Source organism: Mustela nigripes, chromosome 5 (genome assembly GCF_022355385.1).
Source record: "Mustela nigripes isolate SB6536 chromosome 5, MUSNIG.SB6536, whole genome shotgun sequence".
NCBI lineage: Eukaryota > Metazoa > Chordata > Mammalia > Carnivora > Mustelidae > Mustela > Mustela nigripes.
Window position 1 is genome coordinate 105,602,246 of NC_081561.1, and position 23,073 is coordinate 105,625,318.

The following is a 23,073-nucleotide window of genomic DNA, read 5'->3' on the forward strand; positions in this document are numbered from 1 at the left end:
TTAAATAAATTTCCCAAATGGCAAGGAAGCCATGATAAAGGCTATGAAATGAGTTCATTTGGAACGGTTTGAAAGAAGGTCTGTTTTAATTCACTTCATTAATTTTTCCTGAGGAAATATTTAAGGCTACATCCCTTGCTGCTAAGGTATATGTCTGAAGGGAGGAGAAAAAAGGAACGTGTGATTTCTGTGTTTCTATAATCCCTCGAAACATGATTAAAGATTTTTGGAAAGCCCTCTCAGCAGCTCCGGTAAGTAGAAGACATTAAAATGATAGCAGCAGGGACTTCCTGCTTTCAAACACTTCACTGAACTAAACACAAATCCCAAGACTCTCTAAAATATGGCCACTGCCTGTGGTTCCAATCTGACTTCCCCACAACAACCTAGGTACCAAGTAAACTAGACTGTTGGATGTTCCCAAGAGAGAATGAGTATATGCTACCACTCGCTCCGCTGCTAATAACCTTCTTCCTACCCCACTTCCCCAGATCTTCCAAAGTTTTCACCATCCTTTAAAACGACTTTATGTCTACCTTCCAATGAAATCTTCCCTGTTCACTCTCTATAAGTAAACAAAGCAATTCTCCTTGAATTGCATAACACAGTGCTTATTTCTTTCTTAGTCCGTCTCATATAAAGTCCTATGTAAAAAAGATCTTTGAGAATTCAGTTTCAGGAAAAGGTTTACATAGCCAGTGTGTGTGTGTGAGAGGTGGTAACCTGGTCAAATAGTACATTTCTTGACCCCTTGCGGTTATTTGTGGTCATGTGACTACCCCAAGCCAATGAGTTAGGAGCTAAAGTGTCATGTTTTCTACTCATTCTCTCCCCGCTCCCATAGAAGCCTTGGGCTGAAAGGGTTATCCACATGGTGGAGATGGCCTAGACCCCTGAGTCACTTTGGTACACTGCCCTGGAGAACTGCTCTACCTGCAGCCTATTTATGGGATAAGAAATAAGAATTTGTTGTAATGTAAACCTCTGAGATTTGGAGGCAGCCTGGCCTAGCCTATCCTGATCAATTTAGTGTGGACTGAAGTATTGATATTGTGTAATAGTACTTGACCATGTTTCACTTTTCACTTTGGATGCTAGGAAACTCAGAATTTGAAGGTCCAAGTTGACCACTATAGTCACTATCTATGTTTCTCCCTCTTCTTATATGTGATCATAATTTGTTTTTATTTATTTATATTTATTTAATTTTTTTAAAGATTTTATTTATTTATTTGACAGACAGAGATCACAGGTAGGCAGAGAGGCAGACAGAGAAAGAGGAGGAAGCAGGCTCCCTGCTGAGCAGACAGCCTGATGCAGAATTTGATCCCAGGACACTGGAATCATGACCTGAGCTGAAGGCAGAGGCTTTAACTCACCGAGCCATCCAGGTGCCCCCCATAATTTGTTTTTAAATCTAAAAATTTCCTAATTTCTTTTTAACATTATTTTATTGTTCTTCTTGTGAGTAGTTTCACATATATTCTTTAGGAAGAGGCATGGTATATATATATATATATAAAATATATAGAGAGAGAGATAATCTGATTGTATATGTGTTTGTCTCACTCTTAGTACTGGGCTATAAATTTCTTCCAGGCAGGGACTGAAATCTACCCATATTTATAGCTCTCAAATTTGCTAACATGGTGCCTTAATAAGTATTTCTTGAGTTAAATGAACTATGAGGAGACTAAATATGAAGACAGTGAAAAAACTGCCGGGCCACTATGTCTCTTTGTACAGTTTGTGCACTGCACAAAGGTACCTGCTATGGGGGTAAGTGGGGCAAGTAAGTGCTGAAATCCAGCCCATGTTCTGCCAAGTCTTATGCCTTGGTCCTGGATGAAAGAGTCCTTTTTGTAATCTTATCACCTAGAAAGGACACTGCTTTGTACTTTATCCATCTATAGAGAGCATCTTTTTTATAATTTGTAGAGCTAGCTGTGTTGGCTTCTAACCACTGAGAATATGAAAACACCAAAACACCTGAAAGTGGAATTAAAAATCAAAGCAAGATGTATTAGTGATAAAGTAAAAAAAAAAAATTAATTGGAAAAAATGTACCAAAATGAAGATACAGCTGTCCAAAAAGAATTATATATCACAGGACAGACATACCAAATTATTTTAAAAGATATTTCAAATTTATAGTTACCTTGACTATTATGAAGTTTCTCTGATGCATAAAACCAAAAGAATATATAATATTTTTTGGCTAACCTCAACATCAAAAATCTGAAAGCGAAAAACAAAAAACAGTGATACGTTGTTCTGTGGGATGATATTATCAGAAAACCCGCATTTGCCCACATATTTAATGTATCAAAAGGTTTCTACTGTTTGGTTTCATTAAATATTAGCATCTTTTCAGCCCATTCGCCCCCCCCTGCCTCCTTTCCCCCTTGATATGTGAGTGACATAGTATCGTACTGCCTAATCATGAGCACATGGCTGCTGAGGGTGGCCAAGGGAGGAAAGTCTTCCAGATATAAGGAATCCTCACAATCTGGAAACTTCCTATATACCATATGGCTATACTGCACCAGACATTGTAGCACAGCTCTCAACCTCCACACGCTTGAATAAAACATGTCCCAGTATGATTCTTATTTCTAATCAAAAGACACGGGGTATAAGAATGGATTAAAAAGCAAGACCCGTCAATATGCTGTCTGCAAGAAACTCATTTTAGACTTGAAGAAAGCTCCAGATTTAGAGTGAGGGTGTGGAAAACAACTTACCATGCTAATGGACATGCTAATGGACATGAAAAGAAACTGGGGTGGCAATCCTTATATCAGATCAATTAGATTTTAAGCCAAAGACTATTATAAGAGATGAGGAAGGACACTATATCATACTCAAAGAGTCTGTCCAACAAGAAGCTCTAACAATTTTAAATATCTATGCCCATAACATGGGAGCAGTAAATTATACAAGCTAGTTAATAAAAATCAAAGAAACACATCAACAATAATACAATAATAGTAGGGGAAATTAACACCCCCTCACTGAAATAGACAGATCACCCAAGAAAAAGATCAACAATGAAATAAAGGCCTTAAATGGCACACTGGACCAGACGGACATCACAGATATATTTAGAATATTTCATCCCAAAGCAACAGAATACAATTTCTTCTCTAGTGCACATGGAACATTCTCCAGAATAGATCACATCCTGGGTCACAAATGAGGTCTCAAACAGTACCAAAAGATTGGGATCATTCCCAGCATATTTTCAGACCACAATGCTCTGAAGCTAGAACTCAATCACAAGAGGAAAGCTGGGAAGAACTCAAATACATGGAGGCTAAAGAGCATCCTACTGAAGAATGAATGGGTTTAGCAGTAAATTAAAGAAGAATTGAAAAAATTCATGGAAACAAATGATAATGAAAACACAACTGTTCAAAATCTGTAGAACACAGCAAAGGCGGTCCTGAGAGGAAAGTATATAGCCATACAAGATTTTCTCCAAAAACAAGAAAGGTCTCAAGTACACAACCTAACCCTACACCTAAAGGACATGGAGAAAGAAGAGAAAAAAAGCCTAAACCCCCCAGGAGAAGAGAAATAATAAAGATCAGATCAGAAATCAATGAAATAGAAACCAAAAAATAGTAGAACATATCAACAAAACTAGGAGCTGGTTCTTTGAAAGAATTAATGTGATTGATAACCCCCTGACCAGACTTATCAAAAAGAAAAGAGAAAGGACTCAAATAAATAAAATCATGAATGATAGAGGAGAGACCACAACCAACACCAACAAAATACAAACAATTATAAGAACATATTATAATTTGTATGGCAATTATAATTATAATTGCCAGCAAATCTGACAATCTGGAAGAAATGGATGCAGTCCTAGAGACCTATAAGCTACCAAAACTGAACCAGGAAGAAATAGAAAACCTGAACAGACCCATAACCAGTAAGGAGATTGAAGCAGTCATCAAATCTCCCAACAAAAAAGAGCCCAGGGACAGATGGCTTCCCATGGGAATTCTACCAAACATTTAAAGAAGAATTATATCTATTCTCCTGAAACTGTTCCAAAAAATAGAAATGGAAGGAAAACTTCCAAACTTATTTTATGAGGCCAGCATTACCTTGATCCCAAAGCCAGACAAAGACCCCATCAAAAAAGAGAATTACAAACCAATATCCTTAATGAACACCAATGTGAAAATTCTAGCCAACGGATCCAACAGTACATTAAAAGGATTTTTCACCACGACCAAGTGGGATTTATTCCTCGGCTGCAAGGTTGGTTCAACATCCACAAATCAATCAATGTGATACAATACATTAATAAAAGAAAAAACAAGAACCATATGATACTCTCAATAAATGCTGAAAAAACATTCAACAAAGTACAGCATCCTTTCTTGATCAAACTCTTCAAAGTGTAGGGATAGAGGGAACATTCCTCAATATCATCAGTCATCTATAAAAACCCACCACAAATATCATTCTCAACGGGGAAAAACTGAGAGCTTTTCCACTGAAGTCAGGAACACGGCAGGGATGTCTACTATCACCACTGCTATTTAACAGAGTACTAGAGGTCCTAGTCTCAGCAATCAGACAACAAAAAGAAATTAAAGGCATCCGAATCAGAAAAGAAGAAGTCAAACTCTCACTCTTTGCAGATACTATGATACTTTATGTGGAAAACCCCAAAGACTCCACTCCAAAACTGCTAGAACTTGTAAAGGAATTCAGTAAAGTGTCAGGATATAAAATCAAAGCACAGAAATCAGTTGCATTTCCATAAGCAACAACAAGACAGAAGAAAGAGAAATTAAGAAATTAAGGAGTCAATCCCATTTACAATTGCACCCAAAACCATAAACTACCTAGGAATAAACCTAACTGAAGAGGCAAAGAATTTGTACTCAGAAAACTATAAAGTACTCATGAAAGAAATTGAGAAAGACATAAAGAAATGGAACAACGGGGCACCTGGGTGGCTCAGTGGGTTAAGCTGCTGCCTTCGGCTCAGGTCATGATCTCAGGGTCCTGGGATCAAGTCCCATATTGGGCTCTCTGCTCAGGAGGGGCCTGCTTCCCTTCCTCTCTCTCTGCCTGCCTCTCTGCCTACTTGTGATCTCTCTCTGTCAAATAAATTTAAAAAATCTTAAAAAAAAAAAAGAAATGGAATAATGCTTCATGCTTATGGATTGGAAGAATAAATATTGTGAAAATGTCTATGCTACCTAAAGCAATCTACACATTTAATGCAACCTCTATCGAAATACCATCAATTTTTTTCAAAGAAATGGAACAAATAATCCTAAAATTTATATGGAACCAGAAAAGATCCCGAATAGCCAGAGGAATGTTGAAAAAGAAAGCCAACATTGGTGGCATCACAATTTGACTTCAAGCTCTATTACAAAGTTGTAATCATCAAGACAGTATGGTACTGGCACAAAAACAGACACATAGGTCATAAAACAGAATAGAGAGCCCAGAAATATACCCTCAACTCTATGGTCAACTAATCTTCAACAAAGAATGCCCAAAGGAAAAAAGACAGTCTCTTCAACAAATGGTGTGGGAAAATTGGATGGCCACATGCAGAAGAATGAAACTGGACCATTTCCTTACACCACACACAAAAACAGACCCCAAATGGATGAAAGACCTTAATGTGAGATAGAAATCCATCAAAATCCTTGAGGAGAACACAGGCAGCAATCTCTTCGACCTCAGCCACAGCAACTTCTTCCTAGAAACATCACCAAAGACAAGGGAAACAATGGCAAAAATGAACTATTGGGACTTCATCGAGATCAAAGCTTTTGCACAGCAAAGGAAACAGTTAACAAAACCAAAAGACAACTGACAGAATGGGAGAAGATATTCGCAAATGACATAATCAGATAAAGGGTTAGTATCCAGAATATATAAAGAACTTATCAAACTGAACACCTACAGAACAAATAATCCAATCAAGAAATGGGCAGAAGACATGAACAGACATTTCTGCAAAGAAGACATCCACATGGCTAACAGACACATGAAAAAGTGCTCAACATCACTCAGCATCAGGAAAATACAAATCAAAACCACAATGAGATACCAGCTCACACTGTTAGCATGGCTAAAATTAACAAGTCAAGAAACGACAGATGTTGGAGAGGTTGCAGAGAAAGGAGAACCCACCTACACTGTTAGTGGGAATGCAAGCTGGTGCAGCCACTCTGGAAAGCAGCCTGGAAGTTACTCAAACAGTAAAATAGAAGTATCCTACAACCCAGCAATTGCACTACTGGGTATTTACCCTAAAGATACAAATGTAGTGATCCAACGGGGCATGTGCACCCGAATGTTTACAACAGCAATGTCCACAATAGCCAAACTAAGGAAAGAACCTAGATGTCCATCAACAGATGAATGGATAAAGAAGATATTATATATATGTGTATATACATATATATATATACATATACACGCATATACATATACATATGCAATGGAATACTATGCAGCCATCAAAAGAAATGAAATCTTGCCATTTGCAATGACATGGATGGAACTAGAGGGTATCATGCTGAGTGAAATGTCAACCAGAGAAAGATAATTATCATGTGATCTCCCTGATATCAGTAATTTCAGAAGCAGGGGGGTTGGGGTGTAGGAAAAGAAAAAATGAAACAAGATGGGATCGAGAGGGAGGCAAAACATAAGAGACTCTTAATCTCACAAAACAGACTGAGGGCTCCCTGGGGAGCTGGTTATGGAGAGGGTGGTTGGGTTATGGACATTGTGGAGGATATGTGCTATGGTGAATGCTGTGAAGTGTGTAAGCCTGAAGATTCACAGACCTGTACCCCTGGGGCAAATAATACATTGTATGTTAATAAAACAATGAATAAAAAAAATTCTAAATTAGTGTGTAAGTCTGATCAATTCCACCAATGTACTAATTACCATTTCCATACTCTTTCCACATGCATAATGCATATCCAAGCACCCGATATCTCTAAGCTAGACCTCCGTGATCATCAGCCCCTGCATTTGCTCCCTTCAGTTCCTTCTCCTTGCAAGCATCCTCTGCAATATTACCCAAATTGATTTCCAAACACTCATAATAGCATATTAACCCTCTGTTCTAAACCAGCCTATTACACATGGTTGCAGAAGACATTGTTAATACCTGGCATTGGCATTCAAGCCTCTCCCAATCTGGCCCTGACATCTTCAGCCACTTTTCCCCCAGCTATATGTCAAATAGTGGGTCATACCAAACTATTTGTTTTGGCTCATGTCCTTTTCTCTGTCTTGAATCCCATTCTCTGCCTCATTTCCCTCCCCACCCCCACCTCATCACCAATTTTCCCATTTTCAGGCCCCATATTTCCTCCCCAATCCCTGCACAGTGAGTTACTCTCTCAAACAGCATTCACTGAACACCTGTTAGGGTCCTCCCTCATCCCATGGTTCTTTATTGATACCTCTGCACTAATATTTAATGAGTCATGTTTATTGTTTTGTTATTTAAATACCTGTCTCTAGGCTGAGCTATACTAGACACAGAGCATATCTTCTTTACCTCTAAAACCATGGCACTCAAAGCAGTGAACACTTTCTTTGAAAGTGTGAATAAATAAATACTCCATTTAGTCTTTGAGTCACTGAGACTTTCAACTGAGAAACTCCAGTCTTGGTATATGCCAATCACATTGCTCCTGGCAGCATCACCACATGATATTGGTGTTGATGGCAACCATCTCACTATCTATGGAGGACCCTTGAAAGAGTGTGTTTGACCACCTGATTTCCCACCACCTCACTTGTGCTCTTGCTGTTCCTAGTTTTCCCCTCTTGGCTAGAGGTCCTGGGAGTTATCTTTGAGTCTTTCCTTCTGTCCCCTCATCCTATGTATTAGCCTTCAAATAATGCCAAGTCCATTTTTGGCATGTCATTTAAAGCCACCCCTTTCTTTAGCAATCACTTTTACTCTTCAGGCTCTCTTTAACTCATTTAAATCCAAGATTGTTTCAAGAGCCTGTTTTCCCAACCCCTGGCTTGCCCCCCATGTTAATCAAGAGAAGCTGCACAGCTTCCAGAGTGATCTACAAACATTTGAATCTACAAACATTGCTCCTCCTCTGGCCTAAAGCTCTTTGATAGTTTTCCAGTGACTTCAGGACAACATCCAAGCTCCTTGATTTCACATGTAAAATCTGTATCTATTCATGCAACAAATATGTATTGAGTGTCTACCTTGTGTCAGTCACTATTGTTGATGCTAGGCTGCAGCAGGAGCAAAAGGTTCAAACTCTCTGTTCCAGTGGAATGTCTATTTTAGTGGGAGACAAACAGGAAACAGAAACTAAGTTATTGGGTAATTATGGGTGTCCTGGAGATAAACAGACTGGAAGGGCAAATTAAAATGCCAGTGAGGGGCTGAAGGGTTCAGCAGAAGAGAAGGTCTGGGGGTCCTCACTGGGGAGGTGGCATCTGAGCAAAGACTGGAGGGAAGAGAGGCAGTGAGCCAGGAGGAGATCTGAGTGAAGCGTGCCAAGAAGTGAAGGTGGTTAGTCCAAAGGCCCAGGGGCAGAGCATGCCTCAGCATGTTGGAAAGCCAGCAAGGCAGCCACCGGGCCTGGAGTGGGTGAATGAGGAGAGAAAAAGAGAGGGAAAATAGGTCAGAGAGGAAATGGGGCAGATCCCACAGGATACTATAGACTCAGCTTGGACCTCAGTGAGGAGGTTTTTGACAGATTACGAGGCTGACTTCCATTTTACCAAATTTATCAGCACAAGTCCAGTTTCCTCACTGAGAATACACTCTAAGAGGTAGAGGTATCCTTGGCCCACTCCCAGCCCCATCTCCCAGCACCCATTGCCCCCTCTTCACCTTACGTTCAATCTTATCACTTAGCAGCCTGTGAGACTAAAGTTCCTTAGTGTACTGTTCCATACCCCTGTTCCCTTTCACATGGCATCCCTGGGCTTGGAATAACTCTGTCCCACCTTGGGGCCCTATATGCATAAGCTCTGTGTATTTCATCAAACCCAGTTCAGAACTACCTCCTCTAGGAGACTACCATGTTTTGCCAAAGAGGATTCATTTTACTCTTCTTGGGGCTACCTCTTAATCTCATCTGTGCTTCTGTTCATTGCTTTTACCTGACTACACATGTGTCTTTCCTACTTGATAAAGTTTAAGTTAATAAAACTCAAGTTTTATTAATCTTGATCTCCACAACACCTAAGCACCTGTCACTTCATAGGGGCTTACCAGATTTTTACTGGGTTAAAGAAAATGGGAAAGAAGGTACAAGACAGGCCCAAAAGCCAGTCCAAAGGCCCATGAGCAAGCTGTCTAATTTGTGGGTGTCGTGCTCTAATTTCAGCCAGGCTGTGATGATCTGGAGGCTGCAGTTGTAAATGGGGACGGTCTTCAGGCTCGAGTGTGCAAACCATGCCATCCTCTGTGGTCATGTGATAGACTGCTGTGACACTTGCTGTCTTCATGGAATGTTTTCTGATTCAGGTGAGGTGGTCTCTGATACACATCTGGACCAGCCTTAATGTAGAACCACTCTTCATATACAGGCTGGGATTGGAAGAAAATTGAGCTTCTGTCCTCAAGTCTAATGTTACCCTCATTTGCTTAGACTTCATCATCCAAAATAGTGCACCAACCCTGAGGTAAGATTTCAGGGGCCTACAGCCTTAGCCCAGACCCACACTGAATTTCTTCTATTTATTTTAGATGGCTTTGTGAACTTAGAGGAAAACTATTTGATTTGCCTAGATGGTGTCTGTGTTGGGCCTTGCCATCACTCTGAGTTTCCTGTTGCCAACTCTTACTACAGTTATCATACTACTGGGAAGTGGAAGGGAGAGAAATGAGGCTAACGCCTGTGACTGGATGGAGCTGAGCTTCTTTTCCAACAGAGTGAAGAGGACAATCAGAAAACATTATAAATTGCACATGCCTCAGTATTTTGTGGACTGAAAAGCTGCATATGGGAAAGTTGTGAGTCAAGTATCTTCTGGTTCATATTTTGTACCAGCTACATGGTCTTTGTCTCGAATCCTTATGTGTTCCAGTAGATGTCGCCACTGTAGTAGGAGGACATACTCTCTAGAGGCTATGCAATGACCTCTGACATATGACCTGGTCATCTCAGGTGCAGTGATTCTGTTCACAGAGTTTCCCTGGTCTACAATATCTCTCTTCATGATCAGGACCTATCCAAATATCCCAATCCTGTCAAAACCAGCTGGACTGGGGCACTTGGGTGGCTCAGTTGATTGAGTGTCCAACTCTTGGTTTGGGCTCAGGTCATGATCTCAGGGTCCTGGGACCAAGTCCTGCACTGGGCTCTGTACTCAGCATGGCAACTACCACAGCCTCTCACAAGTAACCAACTAATAAGAACACAGAGGGGGCACCTGGTTGGCTCAGTTGGTTGAGCATGAAGTCCTGATTTTGGCTCAGGTCATAATCTCAGAGTCATGGGATTGAGCTCCACATCAGGCTTCACAATCTGCAGGGAATCTGCTTCTCCTTTTCCCTCTGCTCCACTCCCCCAACTCTCTCTCTCTCTCTCTCTCTCAAATAAAAAGAAGAAAAGGAGGATAGAAGGAAAGAAAGGAAGAAAGAAAGAAAGGGAGGCAGGAAGAGAGGGAGGGAGGAAGGAGGGAAGGAAGGAAGAAAGAAAAAAGGAAGAAAGAAAGAAAGAAAGAAAGAAAGAAAGAAAGAAAAAGAGAAGGAAGGAAGGAAAGAGAAAGAAGGAAGGTAGGAAGAAAGAAACAAAGATAGAGAGAGAGAGAGAGAGAGAGAGAGAGAGAGAGAGAAAGTAAAGGCCAATGGACAGATGGCTACATGGCTGAGAACAGTAGTGTCCAAGTGGAAGCCATATAGCCTACCTCCCAGAAGAGAAAGCAAGGTAGAGGTCTTGAGTCTTGGCTTGGTGAGATGGGAAAGGTGAGATGATTTTTATGTTGTTTGGTAAAGAAAAGTTCATGTCATACCCCTAGAAACTCTTGCAAATAAAGATAAAAGCAGAAAGAGGATATTTATCAAGTTTTTAAAAGCTCCTGGAGCTTGTTACCCAGGGCTCAATCAACAGAGCTCGGAAACAGCTGGCTTTGACAGTGAATGCCAGCCTACAGTATCCAAAAGGTGCTGATGTTGGTGGGACAAAAGCCACAGGTTCCATTAAATCCATTCCAGCCTCTCTCTCTAGGGCCTATAGCAAGACCTTGTTATAAAAGTTCTACCAGATATGAAGAGCTTGAACCAAGAGAAAGTTGACCCAGAGCTGATAGGTTAAATGAAGTTCAGAGTCTAGATTTCACCCAAATGAGATAAACCTGGCTTACCTTTGTTTGAAGAAGAGAAGTAGGACAACACAAGCGTAAAGGCAAAATCATAATTATCCACTTTTAAGCACACACACACTCACACAAACTCACTGGACTCCTTCTTTCCCCTAAAATCCCTCAGATGATTAGGATATTATATAGCTGTTGGACTATATTGATTGTCTTTTCATCTTAGTGCATTCTCTAGGATCAAATTTCTTTGCATTTTATAAAACTCTTCAATTCCATAGAGTGGGGCTTTCCATAAAAAGAGAAACTAAAAATTGTTATGATCCATTTTCATTTTCCAGTGGGGTACTGTGGGATTTATGCTCATCTAATAATTATGTCTTACCTGGGAGCTCATAGCTGCTCTGCAAAATGGCTATTGGCATTTTGGTTGGCAAATGGTGGGGTAAGGGTGCCTGTGGACTAAGAGGTAAAGGAATATGTTCTCACCTTATAGAACTCGCAGTCTAGCAGGGAACACAAGCAAGCTGTCACAAATCACAGAGCATGGTGCAAGGTAAATGCAGTGGCATGTACATGGAGGTGGGTACTTGAATGACCCTAGCAAGAAGAGGCTTCTGAAAAGAAGACAAGAACATAACATTGTGCAGTTGGGGACCTACAGGGAGGTGCAGAGAACTGGGTCAGAAGGGAGAGCCAGGGGGCACCTGGGTGGCTCAGTTGGTTGAGCAACTGCCTTTGGCTCGGGTCATGATCCTGGAATCCCAGGATCAAGTCCCACATCCAGCTTCCTGCTCGGCAGGGAGTTTGCTTCTCCCTCATCCCTCCCCCCTCTCATGCTCTCTCTCTCTCTCAAATAAATAAATAATAAAAAATCTTTAAAAAAAAAAAAAAAAAGAAGAAGAAGAAGGGAGAGCCAGAACTGCCTAGAAGAGGATAAAGGTTAGTTATAATGGTAAATAAGAAGAGAGTGGAAATGGAAGAAAACAAATTCATGGAAATCTCATCAACAGAGCTGAGTGACTTGTGTGTCAAGTTGAGGAAGAGAGACTTTTCTAGGTTGACAGCTGTCTGGAATTGTGGCTCTCTGCCACCTTCTCATGTGGCGGGAGAAAAACTCATAGCCGAGGAGATGAGAGCAGAGGGCATTCTATCAGAAAGTGGTAGGAGGTGTGCCCCTCTACACAAAGTCTGTTCTTCAAGCATCCTTTGCCCAAAGTCTCTCTCTGGTAATGAGAATGTGGCCATCTCCACTCACATTGATGTTGTGGTCATACTTCATCTTCCTCCTCTTCATTTTAGGAAAGTTCATTTGCATCACAAATCAGCTGAGATCCTGTGAGTTCATTAATATCCAGCCTGGCAGATGTTTATTTTTTACATCCAACTTGGGCAACAGGTACATTTATGTCACCCACAGCACTTCAGTGTGGCTGATTAGTAAGAAAGGCTGGTAGGTGGTATTATTCTGCATAGTATGCTGCGATTGGGTCCCTGGTAGGAAGCTGCACTCTTAAATCCTTTTCTCCAGGTTTTCCAAAGCCTGTTTCTCAAAGTTTGCCTATTTAGAATAGGTCAATTTTTGTGATGTTTTATAGTCACGGTGACAGACACAAGAAACCAGAGAATTTGCCAATGGTCATTGAGGCAGATAATGTTGACCCAGGATTAGCTTTCAGACCTAAGGTCTACATCACTGAAATTCATTTCTATGTGTACACAGAATAGTACATTCAAGTGTTAGGTTGTAGAACCTAAGAGAAAAATTAAATATTGGGAGAAAATAATAATATGGACAGTACTTATGAGTCTCATTTATACATTTTTAATAGGACAGGATTATCTCTTTGTCATAGCTTTGGTGCGCATATTCTACATGCAGAACACATTGCTAATTACAGAAAATTAGGAATACAAATGAGAAAACAAAAAAGAAAAATAAAACTACTATAATTCCTGTTGTTGACATTTGACATATGTGTGTGTTAATGTGTTTGGACACATACTTTTCACAGATCTGTAAAGGACCACACATATTCTTTGTCTACACCTTTATTGGATAAAATATCAAACATCTTTCTAAAGGAATAAAAATACTTTCACAACATTATTATTGGTCACACAGTATCACATTTTATGGAAGCACCATAATTTATTTAACCTATTAGATAGTTAAATTGCTTGCAGTTTTATCCATTATAAATAATTCATTTATACTTGGAATTAAATACTTATTTGTTTTCTTTGTTTCTCTTCATTAGAAATATTTCCTTCATTGCAAATGCCTAAAAAGCTGGTCACATTTAATTGATTGTTTCATTTAAATGGTCTCAATTAAAAGAAACACACCAGGTAACAATTAAATTATAATTGGTTTTGCTGTTAGGACTTTCAAGGTTTTGCATTATGTACCTTTCCCATCTTGTTTTGAATAAACGCATGCTGTGAGTAATTAGCTCACAAAATTAAGTTCAACAAATATTGGAACTGTCCTGGAGACACCTTCAGAAATTACCCCATGATCCAGGTCCCTGATGCCTGAGAATCTGTAATGTAAGTAAGACTACGATGCAGAGAGCTGTGAGATAACCCACCTGTGCCCTTCGAAAGGCACAGGTGGCTATTGGAACTCTGGGGGGAGGTCTCTGATGAATGGGAGGATGAGAGAATGCCTCATGGAGCAGTAATCATCTAAAGTGTTAGATTTCATATGTAACATAGAATAAAGTCAGCATATTATCAAGATAAATTATATGTAGAATTTTTGACTCACTACACATATTTTAAAATTTTCAAATCCAAAATGATTTAGTTTAAGTTTGCCAAGATGATAAGAACTGGACCAAATAGAATATTTATTATCAGAAGGAAAGTCACATTTGAATTCTAGTGAGGTCCTTTCTCTACAAAGGACAGGGAAAAAATAGAGAATCTAACAAATTCAATGAAATATTAATTAGTACTATTCTCTAATTTTTCCTTGGAGGAAATCCAGGTCTCCAGAGGCTGTGGACCTCATCTTAGCTCTAAGTCACAATCCTGGGATGGCTGAGCCAGCACCAGAATCCAGAGATCCAGACTCCCAGTTCCGTACTCGTTCCATCACTCCATGTGGCTTTCCCAGGGGCTGCTAAGCAAATTTATTAAGGGCATGGATTCCCAGTCCAACAGGTGCAGAAATGTGAGAGGATCCTTCACCTGTCACATTGAGTTGATAAAGCTTTTCCTGCAACTCTGTGAGACTGAGGAGTCCATTCAACATTCATTCATTCAACAAGTGTGTACTGAGTGGCTATGATGGTCCTGGCACTGCACTAAACACTGGGGACCCAGCAGGGAACTAGCCAGACCCTTGGAAACATGCCTGTCCAGACATTGGCGTCTGCTGCTTGACTTGGGGAGGCGTGGGTGGGAGCAACCAGGTGTTGATCTGGCTCCAGGGAAAACAAGGGGAGTTCAAGTGTAGCACTGCAACCTGCTGTGCTTTGTGCAGATCTCCACTTTGGGATCAATGATCTGGAAATTACATTAAAAATTCAAATGATATTCCCATACAAAGATAGAAAACCATGCCCTTCCATTACCTGCCTCTCTGCAGCCCACTAGATCATATCTCCCACAGTTTATACTCACTCTGACCTTTGGTCTAAGATCAACAGTTCTTCCCATGACGGGCTGTTTGCTTGGTGCCAGGCTTTAGGCTGTCAGGTAGTGGTCAGTGACTTTATCATGTTGTCTCAGTGCTTCAGTGAGGTGAAAACTTCTCACAAACCTGAGCTGCTTCATAGAATACGAGAACAAAAGGAACTGGAGAGATCACTTGGTTCTTCTGCCTCTTCTGACAGATGGGGACACTGAGGTTCACAGAATTGTACTGACCTATCAGGGCCACACAGCTGGGACCTAGAGTTGCTGGGCTACAATGCAAGGGATCCCAATTCCCAATCCAGTCTGTGGTCCTTTATCTCCCACTCCCACTTGAGAAAGTGTGCAACTGATCTATAACCTCGTGTTCATGACATCCATTTATTCTTTCTCTGGACTCTAGTTGAGATAATATCCCCAGTCATCTAAATAGTAAATCAGATCAGTATATAATTGGCCCTTGAACAACATGGCTTTGAATAGCACAGGTCCATTTATATGTGTATTTATTCTGGTAATAAAATACTATAAATAGATTTTCTCCTCCACATGATTTTTTAAATTTTTTTTTAAAGATTTTTATTTATTTATTTGACAGACAGAGATCACAAGTAGGCAGAGAGGCAGGCAGAGAGAGAGAGAGATAGAAAGAGGGAAGCAGGCTTCCTGTGGAGCAGAGAGCCCGATGCGGGGCTCGATCCCAGGACCCTGAGATCATGACCCGAGCCGAAGGCAGCAGCCCAAACCACTGAGCCACCCAGGCGCCCCGATTTTTTTAATTTTTTATCATTTTTTGAAGATTTGTTTATTTCGGAGAGATAGAGAGTGGTGGGCAGGGAGGGGCAGAGGGAGAGGGAGAGAGAGTCCTAAGCAGACTTGTCACTAAGTACAGAACCCCACACAGGCCTCAAATCTCACAATCCTGAGGTCACGACCTGAGCTGAAACCAAGAGTGGGACGCTTAACTGACAGGTGCACCCCTCATGAGCTTCTTAATAACACTTTTCCCCTCTAGCTTACTTTATGGTGAGACTACAGTATATGGTACATATAATATGCAAAATATGTGTTAATTGATTTTTTTTATGTTATCGATGAGGGTTCTGGTCAACAGTAAGCTATTAAATAGGTTTTCACCTGCACAGGGAGTTGACACCCCTAACTCCATGTTGTTAAAAGATAAACTATGAACAGTAATGAATGGACACAGTAGAACAGAATCACCTTATATCAAGCATCTCACCTCAAAATTATACTCTTCCTACTGTACTGGCTGTTCCATTTTGGTCTCCTTTTCCTCTCCTCCTTATCTCCATGACCTCCGGTGGGATAATAAGAGATAAATATTTGGTCTTTGTCCCTGTTTCCTGGCACACTGCTCCCATAACCCTTGTGGTCTCCAGAGTGATAAAAGCATATTCTGTATGATAATGAGATGCCTGGTGTCTGTGAGCCGTCTAGGTAGCCTCAGGAAAATGGCTGGTCTTCAGAAAGACCACACCATGATTAGAGGGTTGGAACTTTCAATCCCATCCCCCAACCTCCAGGAGGGGAGAAGAGCTGGAGAATGAATTCATCATGAACTGCCAAGATTTCATCAATCATACCTACATAAGTAAGGAAGCCTCCATAGGACCCCCTAAATGATGGCATTTGGAGAACTTCATTGGTGAACTTATCAAAGTACTGAGAGGGTGGCTCCCTTGGAAAGAGCATGGAGGTTCCACACCCCTTCCTCCATACTTTGCCTCATGCATTTCTTTCATTTGGATGTTCCTGAGTTGTATTCTTTATAAGACCCTGGGTCAACGTAAGTAAACTGTTTTCCTGAGCCTTTCTAGAACTTCTTGAATCTGAGGTAGGAGAAGTTGTGGGGATCCCCAATTTGTAGCCACACCAGACAAAACTGTGGGTAACCTGAGGACCCCACACTTGTGACTGGCCTTTGAAGCGAGGGCAGCGTTATGGAGCTGAATCCTTAAACATGTAGAGTCCGACACTAACTCTGGGTAAGGAGTGGCAGAATTTAAATATATTCTAGGATGCCTAATCAGCATCTGGAGAGTGAAGAATTAGTTATTGGTGTGAGAAATCCCCACATATTTGGTGTCAGAATGTTGTGAGTAAAATTAGTTCATCTCCTAACATTGAAAACTCCAGAATTTGTCTCTTCATCAGCCTGTTCTCCTCTCTGACAATACTGACCTCCCGGGGCGCCTGGGTGGCTCAGTCGGTTAAAGCCTCTGCCTTCGGCACAGGTCATGATCCCAGAGTCCTGGGATTGAGCCCCGCATCGGGCTCTCTGCTCAGCCGGGAGCCTGTTTCCTCCTCTCTCTTTGTCTGCCTCTCTGCCTACTTGTGATCTCTCTCTGTCAAATAAATAAATAAAATCTTTAAAAAAAAATAAAAAAAAATAAAAAAAAATACTGACCTCCCACTATTTCATCCAGTTTCATCGTTTTAAATGTCATCTGCACTCCCAAATAACTCCCAGATTCATGTCACCAGTCCTAGCCTCTCCTCTGAATTCCAAACTTCCTAGTCAGATTCTCCATGTGGGTACCTAATAGGTATTTGAAACATTTTATGTCTGAAATTGAAATCCTGATTTAGAGTCCCAAACTTTAAGATCACCTTAACTCCCTTCTCTCAAACCCTACAGCTAAACCATCAACAAATCCTGATGACTCTGCTTTCAAAACTTACCCAGAATTTGCCCACTGGTCCCCACCCTCCACTACCACCCTAATCATCTCTCATTTAGATTATCCTGAAAGCCTCTTCATTGGCTGCCTGCTTCATCTCTTGCTCCTTTAATAACAGTATTCATAAAATAGCAGTCAGTGATATTACCTCATATATGTTAGGTTGTGGCATTTTTGGGGTCAAAACTTTTTTATGCCTTCCATCTCCCTAGGAGCAAAACCCAAAGTTATCATACAGCCTACAAGGTCTCCATTGCCTCTCCGAGCTCACCACCTACTACTCTTTTTTCACCTACTACTTTACTTTTTTCACTGTAAGCCACAGAGTCCCTTCTTTTCTTTGAACATGCCTGGACTTCTGTCTCAGGGTCTTTGCACTTGCTGTGCTGCTGTTTGAAATGTATCTCCCCCATATTTACATGGTTCTCACACCTCCTTAAAGTCTTTATTTCAAGAATCTTCTTCTTAATATTTTTCTGACCTATTTAAAACTAAATATTCCTTCTTCCCCCAACATTCCCCATACCTCTTTACTACCTTGTTTTTTTATACCTCTCACCACCATCTTACAGACTACATATTTTATTTACTTACTCTGTTAATTTTCTGGCTCCTTCCTCTAAAATGAAGGCTCTGCAAGAACAGGGTTTTTTTTTTGTTGTTTTTGTCTATATTATTCATCATGCATCCCCACTACCTTGAGTAACATTTGCTTAGTAAATATTTCCTGAATAAATTAATTAATATTCTATAATTTTATATCAGTGTCCTATGCTAAAATCATTCTAAAATAAAATCTTTGGATAAAGATGAAAAACAACTGAAAAAATTTACAACCCTGTGGGTCTTCCTCATGCTTAGGATCTGGTTTGATGGTATTATGGGTGCACGTTGGTAATAGTAACCACTTCATAATGACAGAAGAGTATACTGAGCCAAAGATTACTGGTGTCAGAAACTCAGACTAAGACTTATTGGATACAGAAAATTACAAATTAAAGTATAGTGTTATCCTGGACTAAAAGTAAGGAAAGTTGGCAAGAGAAATTTATGTAGTGCCAGAAAAAGATTTCTTGAAGAAAATAATGAAAAGTAGAACTATGATTTTGCAACCCAAATGTAACCCTACACGTTTAAGCAACTCCCTTCTCTTTCTTTCTCCCTTTTTATTTTTCATTTCTTTTTTTTTTTTTTTTTTACAATGAGTTTAGTGAACTTAGATTACTAAAGAGGATGTAACTGGTCAGAAGGAGTACAGTTTCCCATCAGAATTCAGCTACTCCTTTGCTCTAGCGTAGCCCTACAACCACCATGCCTTGCTGGCTAACCCCAACACTTGCTGGCCCCAGGCTTTTGTTTATACAAGGAGAATGTTGAGGAAAGAAAATATCTGAGCACAAACTTTAGGAGAGAAGTAGTGAATTGGAATTTTCACAGTGATCAGACAAGAGCAGAAATACATTTTGTATTTACTCTCAGTCCTTGGTGACCCCAGCCCAAGAATCCCTCTATAATTCTCTGGAATGATTCAGGAGCTTCGTGTGGTTCAAATGCTGCCCCATGAGACACTGGTCAGGGAGAGGAGATCCAATCATTTGGGCCTTTGGAGAGAAGGTGTGAATGCTATGTGGGAGGAAAAGGCAAATAGTATGTAAAACGAAGGCTTTGGCCTATCTACAATGCACACTATGGCTTGCTTATGGAGCTGGTCCTCAAACTGAATTTTCAGGGGTCAGTGGATTACTAAAAGACACAAGAGGTAACATAGATTCATTACAGTCCTCACTGCACAAGAACAGCTCTGCTTGGATATCTAAGATATCTCAGATTTATATTCAAAACATCTCCTGATCTTTTCACCAAAACCAAGTCCTCCCCCAGCCTTTCCACATCAACTGGTTGCACTTTCTTCCTCCCAGATGCTCAGGCCAAAAGTCTTAGAGCCACTTGTGTTAGCCCAACTGGGCTGCTATAATAGAATACTACAGACTGGGTATCTCATAAGCAATATGAATGCATTGCTTATAGTTCTGGAAACTGGAAGAACAAGATCATGGTACCAGCACAGATGGGTGAGGGCTCTCCCTCTGGTTGACAGCCAGCACCTTCTCATTAAACCTTCACCTGGCGGAAAGAGCTAGGGATCTCCTTGGACCCTCTTTTATAAGGGCTCTAATCCCATTCCCAAGGGCTTCACCCTCATGATCTAATCACCTCCCAAAGACCTCCCCCTTCTATACCATTACATTGGGGTTAGAATTTAACATATGAATTTTGGGGGAACACAAACACTCAGATCACAGTATCATTCTTTTTAAATTTTTTTATTAAGTAGGCTCCACACCCAATGTGGGGCTTGAACTCACAACCCCAAGATCAAGAGTTGCATGTTCCACCAACAGAGCCAGTCAGGAGTCCCCACAGCATCATTCTTGATTCTTTTTGCTTTCATACCCCATAGCCAGTTTGTTAGGGAATCCTTAGCTCTGCCTTCAAAACACATTTGCAATTAGATCACTTTTCTCCACTCTACTCTTCCCACTCTGGTCCTACCCACCATTATCAGTCCTCCTGTCCTGCATGTGGTCTCCCTGTTTCTACTTTTATTCTATTTAATGCATTGAATTGTGTCCACTAAGAATAGATGTTCAAGTTCTAATAGCCAGTACCTGTGAATGTGACCTTAGTTGGAATTATGGTCTTTGCAGATGTAATTAAATTGTAAAGGGAGGTGAGAGCATACTGGATTAGGGTGGGCCTTAAATCCAATTCCTGGTGTCCTTATAAGGAAAGAACACATAAATACCCAGGAGAGAAGGCCATCTGACAACAAGACAGAGATTATAGTGATGCACTACAAGCCAAGGGACACCAAGAATTTTCAGTAGCCACCAGAAGCTGGAGAATGTTGGGGAAGGATTTTCCCTAGGGACTTCAGAGGGACTGTGACCCTGCCAATACCTTGATTTTGACTTCTGGCTTTCAGAACTACAAAACAGTGAATTTTTGATATTTTAAGCTTTGTGGTGCTTTATTACAGGAAACCTAGGAAATTGATATATTCCACTGTAGTCTGTTCTCAACATGGCAACCAGAGAAGTTCCTTTAAAATACAAGGCAGATCGGGGTGCCTGGGTGGCACAGTGGGTTAAGACTCTGCCTTCAGCTCAAGTCATGATCTCAGGGTCCTGGGGATCGAGCCCTGCATCAGGCTCTCTGCTCAGCTGGGAGCCTGTTTCTCCCTCTCCCTCTGCCTGCCTCTATTCTTACTTGTGATCTTTCTCTCTCTCTCTCTCTGTCAAATAATTAAATAAAATCTTAAAAAATAAAATAAAATATAAGGTAGATCATACCACTCATTCACTCAAAAATCCCCAGTGACTCCCCCTCTTCTCCTAGATTTTCTCTAGGAAGGCTGAAAAACTTACAAAAGTCTTAAATATCCCATAGTATACTCCCCAGTCATTGCTGTGACATCATTGCCTAAAATCTCCAGCCCCACGGGCCTACTGCCTGTTCCTCCAACACTCAGGAACATTCCTGCCCTAGGGCATTTACACGGGTCTCTCCATCACCTAGAACATTCCTCCCCCAGGTTTATGCATGACTACTTGTCTCACTGGTTCAATTAAATGCTAACTTCTCAGGAAGACCTCATATGACTACCTAAAATTGCTGATGTCCCCACCAGAGCATCCTTCTCCTGCCTTCTTTTTTTCTGTCTCTGTATGGTATATGAGAAAGCAGTAAGTGCTGTTCAATTTAATTAATCATTCTGTTTATTTTCTATTGCCCATTTGCCTTGGCTAGAAAGTAAAATCCATAAAAATGGGGATCTTTATCTCTTTTGTTGCTATATCTCTAAAAATAGTGCCTGGCACATTACAGATGCTAAGCCAACATTTTTAGGATGGATAAACAGGAAAAGGCAACATGACATAGCAGATATGAGGGTTTGCCAACCTCTGATCTCTGCGATTACTGTCCCATTTTTATTTGGATGATCAAGTTTTCAGTGGTTAGATAATGCCTTGATAGTCCCAGCTAAAAGATAACAATCCGCACTCTCTCATTTTTTTAAATAGTTACCGTTTAATGCTATCCTTGGTGTCTTTTTCATCAAAAACTATTGACGAAATGAACTTAGAATAAATTCCAAAAGAAAAAAAAAAGTAAGCTCCAGCTACTACTGCTTCTAAAATATTCCTGTTGAAAAAAAAAAAATAGCATGGAGGACAAGGGGAGATGGAGAGGAGAAGGGAGTTGAGGGAAATTGGAAGGGGAGGTGAACCATGAGAGACTATGGACCCTGAAAAACAATCTGAGGGTTTTGAAGGGGCGGGGGGTGGGAGGTTGGGGGAACCAGGTGGTGGGTATTAGGGCACGGATTGCATGGAGCACTGGATGTGGTGCAAAAACAATGAATACTGTTACGCTGAAAAGAAATTTTTTAAAAAATAATATAAAATAAAATATTCCTGTTGAGAAACAAACTGTTTAAAGTCAGTGTAAACTGCTTCAAAGGTCCTAGTAATGTTCCAAAAATACAGGCAGCACACTCCTTTCCATCCTAGTAAAATGGGCTTACAATATCCTCTATAATAGCTACAGTTTGAAATTACTAAATAGCTTAAGGGCACAGATTAGAAGTTCTAGGCAATTGGCATCTGTGAAATCATCATAGGCTAAAATACTTAATCCTTTGAGCCTAGATCCAAATTGCAAACTACCCAGGAAAAAAAGTGAGATCATATATCTGCTACTCAGATTATTTTCCTATCTGCCAACAAATGTCTTCGAGAAGAATCACGTGGGTGCGTGTGTGCATATGAGACACACACACACACACACACACACACACACACACAAGCACACACTCATCCTAGCAGCCAAGTTGCTTTGAAAACACTAATATATATTAATAAAAATGTAAAGACACAGCTGTTTTTAGTTTTAGATAAACCATGGACAATTTTTTACTGTTTAAGTCATTGAAAGTGTTGCGTACATAATTGAATGAAAACATGGTCCAAGAAAAAAAAATGTAAGTAAGCTAAGAAAAGATGTTGAAGAATTAGGGTTTTAAAGAATTTATCATAAATTATTAGTTATCTTGTCTGCTTGCACAGGGAGGTGCTTTGGTTAAAAGAGAGTTATCATGTTCCATATGTGCATTTAATTTAGACTGTAATAAAATACATTTAACACTGAGTACTCGAAAAAGAACATGGGCTTTCTTTGATGAGTGAGTTAAAAGTTCTTCAAGATAATCCTGGGCCTTGCGACCGTATTTTGAAGGAGAAACCACTGCCACAAATGTATGCCAGTGGCCCCCAATAGAATTCTGATAATCATGGTTGATGGCTTATCCAGAGAGATATTTATCTAATAATGCAACCCTTTCAAGTTT